Raw genomic sequence first — 12,500 nt, 5'->3', positions numbered from 1 at the left:
AAAAGAGGTGAAAGGAAAGGAAGAATGGGAGAGGGAGGGAGAGGGAATGGGGGAGAGGAGAGGAAGGAGACGGGGGGAAGCACAAGGCATAGAAAGAAGGGAATGGAGGGAAATGTGTAAAGAGGTGAAAAGATAGAGGGAAAGACATGAAAGATGGAAATAAGAGAATGGGAAAGAAATAGGGACCGAAAGAAGCAGGCACAAAAGGTGGGGGGAAATAGAGTAGATGTGGAGAGAATGGAGTAAAGAAAGAGGAGAGGTAAAAGAAAGGATAAAGAGAGAAAGGGGAAAAGCACAATAAGAGGGGAGAATGAAGAAAATAAGAACATGGGGGTAATAAGAAAAAAAAATTACTGAACAAACAGAAAAAGAGGAGGAAGGAGTGATAGAGAGACAGAGAGACAGATAGATTAAAATTGAATTTGGATTCCTTGATTGACTCTTGATCAGCGTATTGATCTGCGTCTAGATTCTTCCGGATCTCGGCACGGCAAGGTGACGAGAGAAGGTCATAAAAATCCAAATATCGAGTGGATCACGATCTGCCGGTCAATTAAATATCTCCTCCTCTTCACCTCCTTCGCCTCCTCTTTCCTTCTGCCTTCCTGCTTTCTTTCCTTTTTCCTTCTCCCTCCCTCTCTTCCCTTTTTTCTTTTCCCTTCTCCCTCCTCTCTTTGTTTTTTTCATTCCCCCTCTTTTGCCCTCCAATTCCTCTTCCCTTCCCTTTCCCCCTCTCTCTTCCTCCTCTGTTCTCTTCCCCTTACCCCTTCCTCCCTCCTTCTTCCCCTCCTCTCCACTCTACTCCTTCTTCCTCATTCCCTACCTCTCCCTCATCCCTCCCCTTCCCCTTCCTCCTCCCTTCTTTCCCTCCCTCTTCACTTTACCCCTTCCCCCTCTCTTTCTTTTCCCTTCCTCCAATCCCTTCCCCTTCCCCCTTCCTCTCCCTTCCCTTTACGTACCTCTCACTCTACCATTTCCCCTCCTTCCTTCCTCCTCCTCCTACCTTCCCTTCCTGCTTATTCCTTCCTTTTCCTCCTCCCTTCTTCCCATCCCTCTTCCTCCTCCCTTTACTTCCCCCTCCCTCTCCCTTCATCCCTTCTCTTTCACTCTACCCCTTCCCCCTCACTCCTTCCCATTCCCCCTCCTTTTCCTTCCTCTCTCCTCCACCCTTCCCTTCCTCTTCCTCCCTCCCTTCCTTCCTCTTCCTTTCCCACCCTCCTTCCTTCCTCCTTCCTTCCTTCCTCCCTCCCTTCCTTTCCCTCCTCCCTTCCTTTCGCCCTCCTTTTCCTTCCTCCCTTCCTCCTCCCTTCCTTTCGCTTTCTCCCTCTTTCCTCCTCCCTTCCTCATCCTCTCTCCCTTCCTTTCGCCCTCCTTTCCTTTCGCCCTCCTTTCCTTCCTCTTCCTCCTCTCTTCCTTTCCCCCTCCTTCCTTCTTCTTCCTCCTCCCCTTTTTCCTTACTTCCCACGCTTCTCCCCCGACCCTCATCCCACAGTCCTCTCCCACGGGATGTATGATCGTATTGGTAGTACGGTGCAGTTTCTCGTATGAGCGCATGTGTTCTGAATGATGTATTGGGGTGTGTTCGAGGTGGAAAATAGGAGGGGGGGTGGGGGAGGCGGGGATTCGCATGATCATCGTTCCTTGTCTTCCGTCTTTCTCTTTTTCTCTTTTTTTTTCTCTTTTTGTCTCTTTCTTTCCTTCTTTTTTTCCTTTTCCTTATTTCCGCCCTCTTCCCGTTCTTCTGGTTCTCTCTCTCTCTCTCTCTCTCTCTCTCTCTCTCTCTCTCTCTCTCTCTCTCTCTCTCTCTCTCTCTCTCTCTCTCTCTCTCTCTCTCTCTCTCTCTCTCTCTCTCTCTTCTCTCTCTCTCTCTCTCTCTCCCTCCCTTCTCTCTCCCTCCCTCTCCCTCTCTCCCTCTCTCCCTCTCCCTCTCCCTCTCCCTCCTATCCCTCGCTCCCTCTCTCAATTTTCTCCCTCTCTCCCCTGTCTCCCTCTCCCAATCATTCCTTCCCTCTCTCCGTCTCCTACTCCCTTCTTCCTCTCCTTCCTTCCCTCCCTCCCCCTTCTCTCCCTCTTCCTCCCACCTCCCTTACTCTCTCTCACATCTTATTTAACTTTATGGTCGCCACTGCCCGTTTTGCTACATTATTGTTGCGGAAGTTTTGCCGGTGAAGTTCCATGCTGTGTGGAGGTGATAGGGAATTGGAGAGGAGGTGTGGCGCTACGGTTACGTCGCTCTTCCCTCCTCCTCTCTCACTCCTTCCCCTGTCTCTCTTTCTCTTTGTTCTTTTTTTATCCCTTCCCAGTGTATCGTTTTATTTCCTCTTTTTTTATTTTTTACTTTTTCGTTCTTTTTTTTCATTTTCCTATTTGGTTCGTTCGTATCTTTTCCTTCTCTTTACCTTTTCCTCTAGCCTCCCTGTCTCTCAACTTTCCCTTCTTTACTTTGTCCCTTTCTCCTTCCCATTCCTTTTCCCCTCTGCTTCTCAGTCTTTCCTTCACTCTCTTTCTCTCCCTTTCTCTTTCTCTTTTTCTCGGCCTCTACTTCTGACTCACCCTTTTCTCTCTCTTTTCCCCAATCCTTCCTCTCACGTCCCCCCTCCCTCCCTCCCCTCTCACTCGTGTATATGCAAATTACATACCGTACAAAATTCATCACCATCCTCCCCTTTCTTCCCCTCTTTCCCCTCTCCCCCCCCCCAAAAAAAAACGATATTTTTTTCTATATTTGCATTGTATTTTTGAAAACATGAAGCATTTTAGAATATATAAAATGAAAGTTGCATTTATAATCTATTTTCGTGGGTTGAAAGTGTCAAGATACGGAGGGCGGGAGCGTTGTGGTGACAGCTGTTTAGGTCTGGGGAGGAGGAGGAGGTGGAGGTGGAGGGAGAGAGGAGAAGGAGGAGGAGAAGGTGAAGGGAAAGAGGAGGAAGAGGTGGAGGAGGTGGAGGGAGAGGGGAGAAGGAGGAGGAGGAAGTGGAGGGAGAGAGGAGGAGGAGGTGGAGGTAGAGAGGAGAAGGAGGAGGAGGAGGTGGAGGGAGAGAGGAGAAGGAGGAGGAGGAGGGAAGTAGGGAGGAGAGGAAGAAGGAGAAGGAGGAGGAGGAGGAAGAGGGAAGAGGGAGAAGGAGGAGAAGAAGAAGAAGAAGAAGGAAAGGTAAGGATAAGAGGAGGGAGGAATTGAGGGAGGGAGGAGATGGAAAGGGAAGGATAGGAGGAGGAGGAGGAGGAAGACGGGGAAGGGGGAGGGAGGGAAGAGAAGAGAGAGAAGGGTAGGAGGAGGAGGAGGAGGAACAAACAAAAAGGAGAGAAAGGAGGAAGAGGAAAGGTAACGAGAGGAACTGAAATAAGATATGATGGGGAATTGTCAAGAAATATGATATGGGGGACAATAAAAGAGAATAGAAAATGGATAGAAAACGAGCGACAATGCAAATAAACGCAATACGAAAACAATAGGAATTATTGTAGTAACGATCACCTAAATTTCTCTTTAAAGTTGCTAGAACAGGTAATATATGTCGACATTTCGTCAATACTCTCTCTCTCTCTCTCTCTCTCTCTCTCTTTTTCTCTTTCTATTTCTCTCTCTCTCTCTCTCTCTCTCTCTCTCTCTCTCTCTCTCTCTCTCTCTCTCTCTCTCTCTCTCTCTCTCTCTCTCTCTCTCTCTCTCTCTACCCCCTCTCTCTCTCTCTCTACCTCCCTCTCTTCTCTCTACCCCCTCTCTCTTTCTCTCTCTACCCCTCTCTTTCTCTCTTTCCCCCTCTCTCGCTTTCTCTCTCTCTCTCTCTCTCTCTCTCTCTCTCTCTCTCTCTCTCTCTCTCTCTCTCTCTCTCTCTCTCTCTCTCCCTCCCTCTCTCCTCTCCCTCTCTCCTCTCTCCCTCTCTCCCTCCCTCCCTCCCTCTCTCCTCCTTCCTTGCTTCCCACCCTCCCTCCTTCCCTTTCTTCCTTCTCTCCCTCCTCCCTCCCTCCCTCCTCCTCCCTCCTCCCTCCCTCCTCCTCCCTCACTCGAGTACCTTCACCATTCGAGAAGACGAGGAAAAGGCGGGGGGACCAAGCCTCTAAATATATATATATATATATATATATATATATATATATATATATATATATATATATATATATATATATATATATGACGAGCGATACGGAGCCATATCAACCCCGTGTAAATCGTATCCCGAATAACAATTTGCATAGAAAGTTGGTTGATATCTGACGGCCATAACGGGATCAGGTAGGGGGGGGGGGTAGAGAGGGTAGAGGGTGGATGGGGGAGGGGGCGGGGGGGGGGCAGTAAGAGAGGGTGGATGGGGGGAAGGGGAAGGGGAAGGGGGTAGGGTTCACCATGAAGAGATCTATATTTAGAAAGTGCAAGCGGGGGAGCGTCGGGGAGCGTCACCCCCACCCCACCCCCCTCCCTGGTGGAATGGGAATTTTTTTTTTTTCTATTTTAGGGGAAAAAGACGCGGTGGTGCTTTTTTTTAGGGGAAAAAGACGCGGTGGTGCTTTTTTTTTAGGGGAAAAAGGCGCGGTGGTGGTATCTCGCTTGTGGGGGGCGGACGATTTTTTTTTACGGTGTAATTGCCATTTGTTATATTTATTATTGTTGTTTTGATATTATCAGTTATTATCATCGTCGTCATCATCATCACATAATTGTTTTTTTATCATTATTATCATTATCAGTTATTGTTATTATTATTGTCATTATTAGTCTTACTTTTACTATTGCTATTATTATTGTTATTGTTGTAGTTGATATTATTACGGGTATGATTACCATTATCCTTGTCATTTCTTTTTATCATGAAATTGCTGTTATGATTATTATTTCTATTTTCATTCCGAAATGAGAAATGCTTGTCATCCACATGTTTTAAAATTTTGTTTGTCTGTAGGTTTGCATTTCAAGATATTTTTTTCAGATATGCAATACGTCATTACGACATCGATCCGGTAATGATGGTAATGACAGTGTTGGTGGTGTTGGTGGTGGTGATGATGAGGCGGGAGAGATGAGGATGATGATGATGATGGGGAGGAGGAGGAAGAGGAGGAGATGGAGGAGGGTGGTGGTGATGATGATGATGAGGAGGAGGGTGGTGGTGGTGGTGGTGATGATAGTGGTGGTGGTGGTGATGATGATGAGGCGGAGGAGGAGATGATGATGAGGAGGAGTAGGAGGAAGAGGAAGAGAAAGTGGAGGAGATAGAGGAGGTTGGTGGTGATGATGATGATGAGGAGTAGGAGGGGGAGGGAGAGGAGGGAGGAGGAGGAAGAGGGGAGGGAGAGGAGGAAGAGGGGAGGGAGAGGAGGAAGAGGGGAGGGAGAGGAGGGAGGAGAGGAAGAGGGGAGGGGAGGAGGAGGAGGAGGAAGAGGGGAGGGAGAGGAGGAGGAGGAGGATGGGAGGGAGAGGAGGAGGAGGAGGAAGAAGAAGAAGAGGAGGGAAAGGCGAGGAGGAAGGAGGAAGAGGGAGGGAGAGGGAGGAGGAGGAAGAGGTGAGGGAGAGAAGTAGGAGGAGCAAGAGGGGAGGGAGAGAAGTAGGAGGAGGAGTAAGAGGGCATGGAGAGAAGTAGTAGGAGGAGGAGGGGAGGAAGAGGAGGAGGAGGAGGAAGAAGGGTGAGAAAAGGGAGGAAGAGGGGAGGGAGAGGAGAGGGAGATGGAAGAGGAAGAGGGGAGGGAGAGGAGAAGGAGGAAGAGGAGGGAGAGGAGAAGGAGGAAGAGGAGAGGAGAGAAGGAGGAAGAGGAGAGGGAGAAGAGAAGGAGGAAGAGGGGAGGGAGAGGAGAGGGAGATGGAAGAGGAAGAGGGGAGGGAGAGAAGTAGGAGGAGGAAGAGGGGAGGGAGAGGAAAAGGAGGGAGAGGGGAGGGAGAGGAGGAGAAGGAAGAGGAGCGAAGGAAGAGAGGAGAAGAAGAAGGAGAAAGAAGAGGAGCGAAGGGAGAGGGGTAGGAGGAGAAGGAGGAGGGGGGAGGGGGAGGGGGAGGGTGATGATGATGGCCACAGCCTGTGGGGGCATAAGGAGAGGAAGATGACGGTGGAGAGTGACTATCGACTCGCCGTGTCACACATGGCGTCACGCTTTCCACCCTCATGGGAGAATGAAAGAAAGGGGGGAGAGGGGGGGTATGGAGGAAGGAAGAAGGAAAGGGAAGAAGAGGGGAGAGATAGGGAGGAAGGGGGAAGAAGAGTGAGTGAGAAGAGAAAAGAAAACTAGGACGATAGGTAAGTGAGAGAGAGAGAGAGAAAGAAAGAAAGAAAGAAAGAGAAAGAGACAAAGACAAAGACAGAGGCAGAGAGACCAAATGAGCGGCAAGAAGTCAGAGAAACAGGAATAGGAGGAAGGAGGTAAAAAAAACAAACAAAAAAAACAATGGTAGATACATCAAACAAAAACCTCACGAGCAAGACTTTGACGGCCACGCTTTCCGAACAATAACAGACCGACCGGCAGACAAGTAAAGGAATCTCAATAAATAAAAAAAACCGGAGCAACGCATAAACAGAGAAAAGGGGACATAGCGATGATCCGAATAGTGCTCCAAGGACAAGGGTTGAACAGCCTTGGCGTGAGAGAGTGTCCTTGCTGCGGTCTGGGCAGTACCGTTAAATTGCCAGGGTGGGCGCGTATGGGGTTGGGGTTGGGGGGGGAGTGTGTGTGTGTGAGTGTGAGTGTGAGCGTGTGTGTGTGTGTGTGTGTGTGTGTGTGTGTGTGTGTGTGTGTGTGTGTGTGTGTGCGTGCGTGTGCGTGTGCGTGTGCGTGTGTATGTGCGCCTGTGTGTGTGTGTGTGTGTACGTGTGTACGTGTGCGTGTGTATGTGCGCCTGTGTGTGCGTGTGCTTGCTCGTGTATGTGTGCCTGTGTGTGTGTGTGTGTGCTTGCTCGTGTATGTGTGCCTGTGTGTGCGTGTGCTTGCTCGCGTATGTGTGCCTGTGTGTGCGTGTGCTTGCGCGTGTATGTGTATGTGCGCCTGAGTGTGTGTGCGTGTGTGTTTGCATGAGAATTTGAGGGTGTGTGCACGCTTTCGCATGTATATGCATATCAGCAGTTGGATGTGCTTGTGTTTGAGTGTATGCAAACTTCATATATAGACCCTGGGAGGACGTGTGTAGATGCGAGTAGGTGTGTGTGTGTGCGCGTGCGTGTTTAGGGATGCAGTGGGTGAGTGTGTGCCATGATGTTCCACTCGCGTGTGTCCTTGAGGCGTGGACGAGTGCTTGGGGTTCATCTGCTCGCGTCCTTGGCCACCGTCCGGCCGTAGATAGACGTGCTAACGAACTTATCAAGAGCACGAGAGATTAACGCCGTTGCCACAGTCGGCCGTACAAGAACGCGCGGAATGCTTTGGTGATTTTGACAACGGTCTTTACTACTCCCAAACCTTCCCTCCTTCTCTTCCTCCCTCCCTCTCTTCCTCTTTCCTTTCTCCCTCCCTCTCTTCTTCTTTCCTTCCTCCTTCCCTTCTCTTCTTTCCTTCGTCCTTTCCTCTCTTTCTACCTTCTATCCGTCCCTCCTTTTTTCTCTTCCTTCCTCCCTCCCTTCATTTCCTCGATCTCTCCTTCCCTTCTTCCATCAATCCCTCCTGCCTTCTCTTTTTTTCACTCCATCTATCCCTCCCTCCCTCCCTGTCCTAGCCCCCATTTTACTTTTTTTTCTTCTTATCTTGACAGCGGCGGGCGGGCAGTCTTATGCGATAAGACGATGACGTTAACGCCTGTTTACGCTCTTAAAATGAAGGGGGGGGGGGGGAGTTGCAACGTTTACAACTTCGTCTTGGGGAGTTTTGACTTTTTTGTATACTGTCAGTTACTCTGAAAATGGTAAATCCTGTTAGAATAAACCTGGAATAAAAGTGCGTAGATATGGTACCTGGAAAATAAAATTATATATATATATATATATATATATATATATATATATATATATATATATATATATATATATATATATATATATATGGTAAGGGCGTATCTCCCACCTTTTCGTGATGCTCCGAGACTCGCCAGTAAGCGGAATGGATCACCAGCCGAGTGAAAACTAGACCCTGGAAGCCCCGGCCTTATATACCGACGGGGATACCCAGGGGGAGTGAGGGCCCAACGGGGAGGGGAGAAGGTGGTTGATGAAGAGGGGGGTGGATTGGGGGGCGGGCGGGGGCGGTGGTGGTTGCCCAGGTGAGTTGACAGCGAGGATTTAGGGGGTGGTGTTTTCTGGTGTGCTTTTATTGGATTTTTTTTTTCTCTCGGATATGGTATGGTTGTGTTGGGTATGGTGTGGTTCTGAGGGTTTTGGAACCGTGTTGAGGGGTGGGTTGTAACCGACAGGAGGGGGGGGGAGGGGGGGATTAACAGGTGCAGGTATGCGCTGACGAAAAAAAAAAACAGACCTGGCCTTCTGACGGGGACGCCTCAAGGGGTCTGTCCCTTGTACTGCGACGCAAAGGCAACGTGCATCCCAAGTGCGCACCTCTGCAGACTTTGTCACTTTAATCATTCGTTATTTTTATTAGGATTTTTTGTTGTTGTTATTATTTTTATTAACTGATTGTATTATTAGGAGTTTGTGTTATTATTATTATTTGTTAGTTATTATTTTTATTCACTGATTGTATTATTAGGAGTTTTTGGTTATTATTATTTGTTAGTTATTAATTTTATTCACTGATTGTATTTTTTTGTCGTCGTCAGAAACGATGGCATGAGGTGGAAAGTATTATCGAATACCCGATTCCTTAAAAAAAATAATAATAAATAAATAAATAAACTATTAATAGTCATCTGATTAACGATGCATGCCTGCTTAAGAAAAAAAAAAGACATCCTTTAGATAGGGAAGATCTACCCCCCCCCCCCTTCTCCTACGACTGATGCAAGACGTTACGGTTCGGCGCGGGGGATTACGTCACACGCCCCGACGCACTCGTAGGCCTTGAGCGTCGGCGGCGCCCGTCGCACCTGTCGGGGAAACCGCCGCTCGTCGAGGGCTATTTTTAGTTCGGTTTTCGATGGATTTTGTTGACGTTTGGTTTGTGTGTGTGCGGGGGGGTGGGGGGGGGGAGGGGGGGAGGTCCGGTTAGCTTTTGCTTTCGTTTCGGTGTTTTCTTTTTTTTCTTGTTTTCGTTTATCAGATTTTTCTTTTTGGATTTTTTTTTCTTTCTTTTTTTTCTAATTTCTTTGTCTCTTTTCTCTGTTTTTTTTTTTTTTTTCCTTTCCTTTCTCTTTGGTTGAGGGGATTAGATCTATTTTTCCCTTATTTTTTTCAGATATAGGATATTCTTTTCTCTTTTTTTCATACATAGGATATTCTTTTCTCTTTCTCTCCCTCTTCCCTTTCCTTAACAAAAGGGATTGTTCATGACGATGTAAACCGGGGCGGCACGAACGGCTTCTGGAGGAGGAGGGGGTTGCGTGCGTCTTCCACCACGGCGCTCGAGTGGGAGCTGTTCCTCGTGCAGTGTTAACACGGGGTTTCGTCGCCGTTAACGAGCCGCAGTGTGGCGAATAACTGTGCTTGGTGTGTTATTGATATGTCTCAGTTGTAGTTTTTTTGTGTTTTTTATGTGTAGTTTTTTGTGTGTAGTTTTTTTTTTTTTATTTATTTATTTTTTTATTATTATTATTTTTTTTTTTTTTTTTTTTTTTTTTTTGTGTGTGTGTGGGTGTGTGTGTGTGTGTGTGTGTGTGTGTGTGTGTGTGTGTGTGTGTGTGTGTGTGTTTTATGTGTTCGGGAGAAAGAACGTGATGGATGTGATTTAAAGAAAAAAAATCGTTGTATTAAGGAATTGGCATTTCATGTAGCTTTGTAGATTTTAAGGCATGAATTGCAGTTTTGAGTTCTTGGGATGTGTACGCGGCGAGAGGGTGTGTAATTTTTTTTCTTTTTCTTTTTTCTTGTTTCTTCCTTTTTTTTCTTTCGCGGGGTGGGGGTGGGGGGTGGGGATGTAGTCATTGTTCGGGACATGTTTAACAGGACTTTTGACCGTTACTGCAAGTACGTTTGTATGTGTGTGTGTGTATGTGTGTGTGTATGTGTATGTGTGCGTGTGAGTCTTACCGTGTGTTTGCGTGTGTGTGTGTGTGTGTGTGTGTGTGTGTGTGTGTGCGTGTGCGTGTGCATTCGGATAGGATTATGATTTTCAAACATTCATTGTTGCTCTTACCCTGATTCCTAATATCAATATTTCAGCACTGGACCCAAACTTACTATGTCTACAATAAAAAAAAAAAACGTTTTGTTAAAGCTTCTATACTTACAGTTGTAAATAAACAAACAGACACTCCCCCCCTGCCCCTCCACCTCCCCTCCCCCCTTCCTCTCACGTACTGCACGCATACGACATTCATCCTCGCGTCCTAAGTTGTGTGAAAATCTTGGAGAACTTGGAAGAACTTTGGGTGAAAGTTCTTGGGTGTAGTGGGTTTGATGTTGTTCTAAACGGTCCCCTGAGATCCCATATTGGTTTTTATGTTGTATCCTGGTTGTTTATTTTTTATTTTTTATTTATTTTTTTATTTTTTTTCTTTTATCATTTATTTTTTATTTATTTTATCATTTATTTGTTCTTTCTTTTTTATCATTTATTTTTTCTTTCTTTATCATTTTATTTTTTCTTTCTTTTTTATCATTTATTTGTTCTTTCTTTTTATCATTTATTTGTTCTTTCTTTTTATCATTTATTTTTTCTTTCTTTTATCATTTATTTTTTCTTTCTTTTATCATTTATTTTTTCTTTCTTTTATCATTTATTTTTTCTTTCTTTTATCATTTATTTTTTCTTTCTTTTATCATTTATTTTTTATTTCTTTTATCTTTTAATTTTTTATTTCTTTTTCATTAATTCCTATTTTCATTTATTTTCTTTTTCATTTATTTTTCGTTTTTTTTTATGTATTTGTTGTTCTTTCGTCTCTGTTATTGTCGTTGTTCGTGGTTTCCGATGCGTGGTCTAGGGTTTTTGTTATTGTTTTGTGTGTGTGTTTGTTTTCTTCGGATGCTTCCGGTGTCTGCATTGTTGTGGCGTAATAAGCTTTGTTTATTTATTTATTTTTTTAATGCTTGGATTTAAAAGAGGTTGTTTTGTGTATGTGTGTATATATGCATCTGCCTAAACGCTGTATAGGGACTCGTGTGTGTGTGTGTGTGTGTGTGTGTGTGTGTGTGTGTGTGTGTGTGTGCGTGTGCGTGTGTGTGTGTGAATGTATGTATGTAAGTATGTAATACATATAAACTCATAATCTCATTACCGCACATTGGTACGCGACTGTGCGTGTGTGTGTATGTGTATGTACGTATGTATGTCTGTATGTATGTATGTATATGTAAGTATGTAATATAAACACATTAACGCACATTGGTACGCGACTGTGTATGTGTGTGTGTGTGTACGGATGTATGTATGTATGTATGTATATGTAAGTATGTAATATAAACACATTAACGCACATTGGTACGCGACTGTGTGTGTATGTGTGTGTGTGTGTGTTTATGTATGTATGTATGTATATGTAAGTATGTAATATAAACATTAATTAACCCATTACTGGTACGCGACTGTGTGTGTATGTGTGTGTGTGTGTGTTTATGTATGTATGTATGTATATGTAAGTATGTAATATAAACACATTAACGCACATTGGTACGCGACTGTGTGTGTATGTGTGTGTGTGTGTGTTTATGTATGTATGTATGTATATGTAAGTATGTAATATAAACACATTAACGCACATTGGTACGCGACTGTGTGTGTATGTGTGTATGTGTATGTATGTATATATGTATCTATGTATATGTAAGTATGTAATATAAACACGTTAACGCACATTGGTACGCGACTGTGTGTGTATGTGTGTGTGTGTGTGTTTATGTATGTATGTATGTATATGTAAGTATGTAATATAAACACATTAACGCACATTGGTACGCGACTGTGTATGTGTGTGTGTGTGTACGGATGTATGTATGTATGTATGTATATGTAAGGCAGAATATAAACACACATTAGCACGCACATTGGTACGCGACTGTGTGTATGTGTGTGTGTACGTATGTATGTATATGTAAGTATGTAATATAAACACATTAACGCACATTGGTACGCGACTGTGTGTGTATGTGTGTGTGTGTGTGTTTATGTATGTATGTATGTATATGTAAGTATGTAATATAAACACATTAACGCACATTGGTACGCGACTGTGTGTGTATGTGTGTGTGTGTGTGTTTATGTATGTATGTATGTATATGTAAGTATGTAATATAAACACATTAACGCACATTGGTACGCGACTGTGTGTGTATGTGTGTATGTGTATGTATGTATATATGTATCTATGTATATGTAAGTATGTAATATAAACACGTTAACGCACATTGGTACGCGACTGTGTGTGTATGTATGTATATATGTATGTATGTATATGTAAGTATGTAATATAAACACGTTAACGCACATTGGTACGCATAGATAACAGCCAACTGTAAAAAAACAAGATAACGAGGGTGACG

General features: G+C 44.7%; 2 protein-coding genes across 4 annotated transcripts in view; one reads left to right on the top strand and one right to left on the bottom strand.

The window, feature by feature from the left end:
* LOC113818106 (solute carrier family 25 member 32) overlaps window positions 1-8,025 on the bottom strand; it is an 88,604-nt gene extending 80,579 nt beyond the window's left edge. Inside the window, exon 1 of the mRNA XM_070115610.1 lies at window positions 7,975-8,025. The gene's annotated coding sequence lies outside the window, so the exon portion shown is untranslated. The remainder of the gene's footprint in view (window positions 1-7,974) is intronic.
* Pask (PAS kinase) overlaps window positions 1-12,500 on the top strand; it is a 129,650-nt gene that overhangs the window by 42,461 nt on the left and 74,689 nt on the right. The window lies entirely within an intron of this gene.

The sequence above is a fragment of the Penaeus vannamei genome, chromosome 37, assembly GCF_042767895.1.
Source record: "Penaeus vannamei isolate JL-2024 chromosome 37, ASM4276789v1, whole genome shotgun sequence".
NCBI classification, from domain to species: domain Eukaryota; kingdom Metazoa; phylum Arthropoda; class Malacostraca; order Decapoda; family Penaeidae; genus Penaeus; species Penaeus vannamei.
This window is presented reverse-complemented; position numbering and strand designations above follow the sequence as displayed.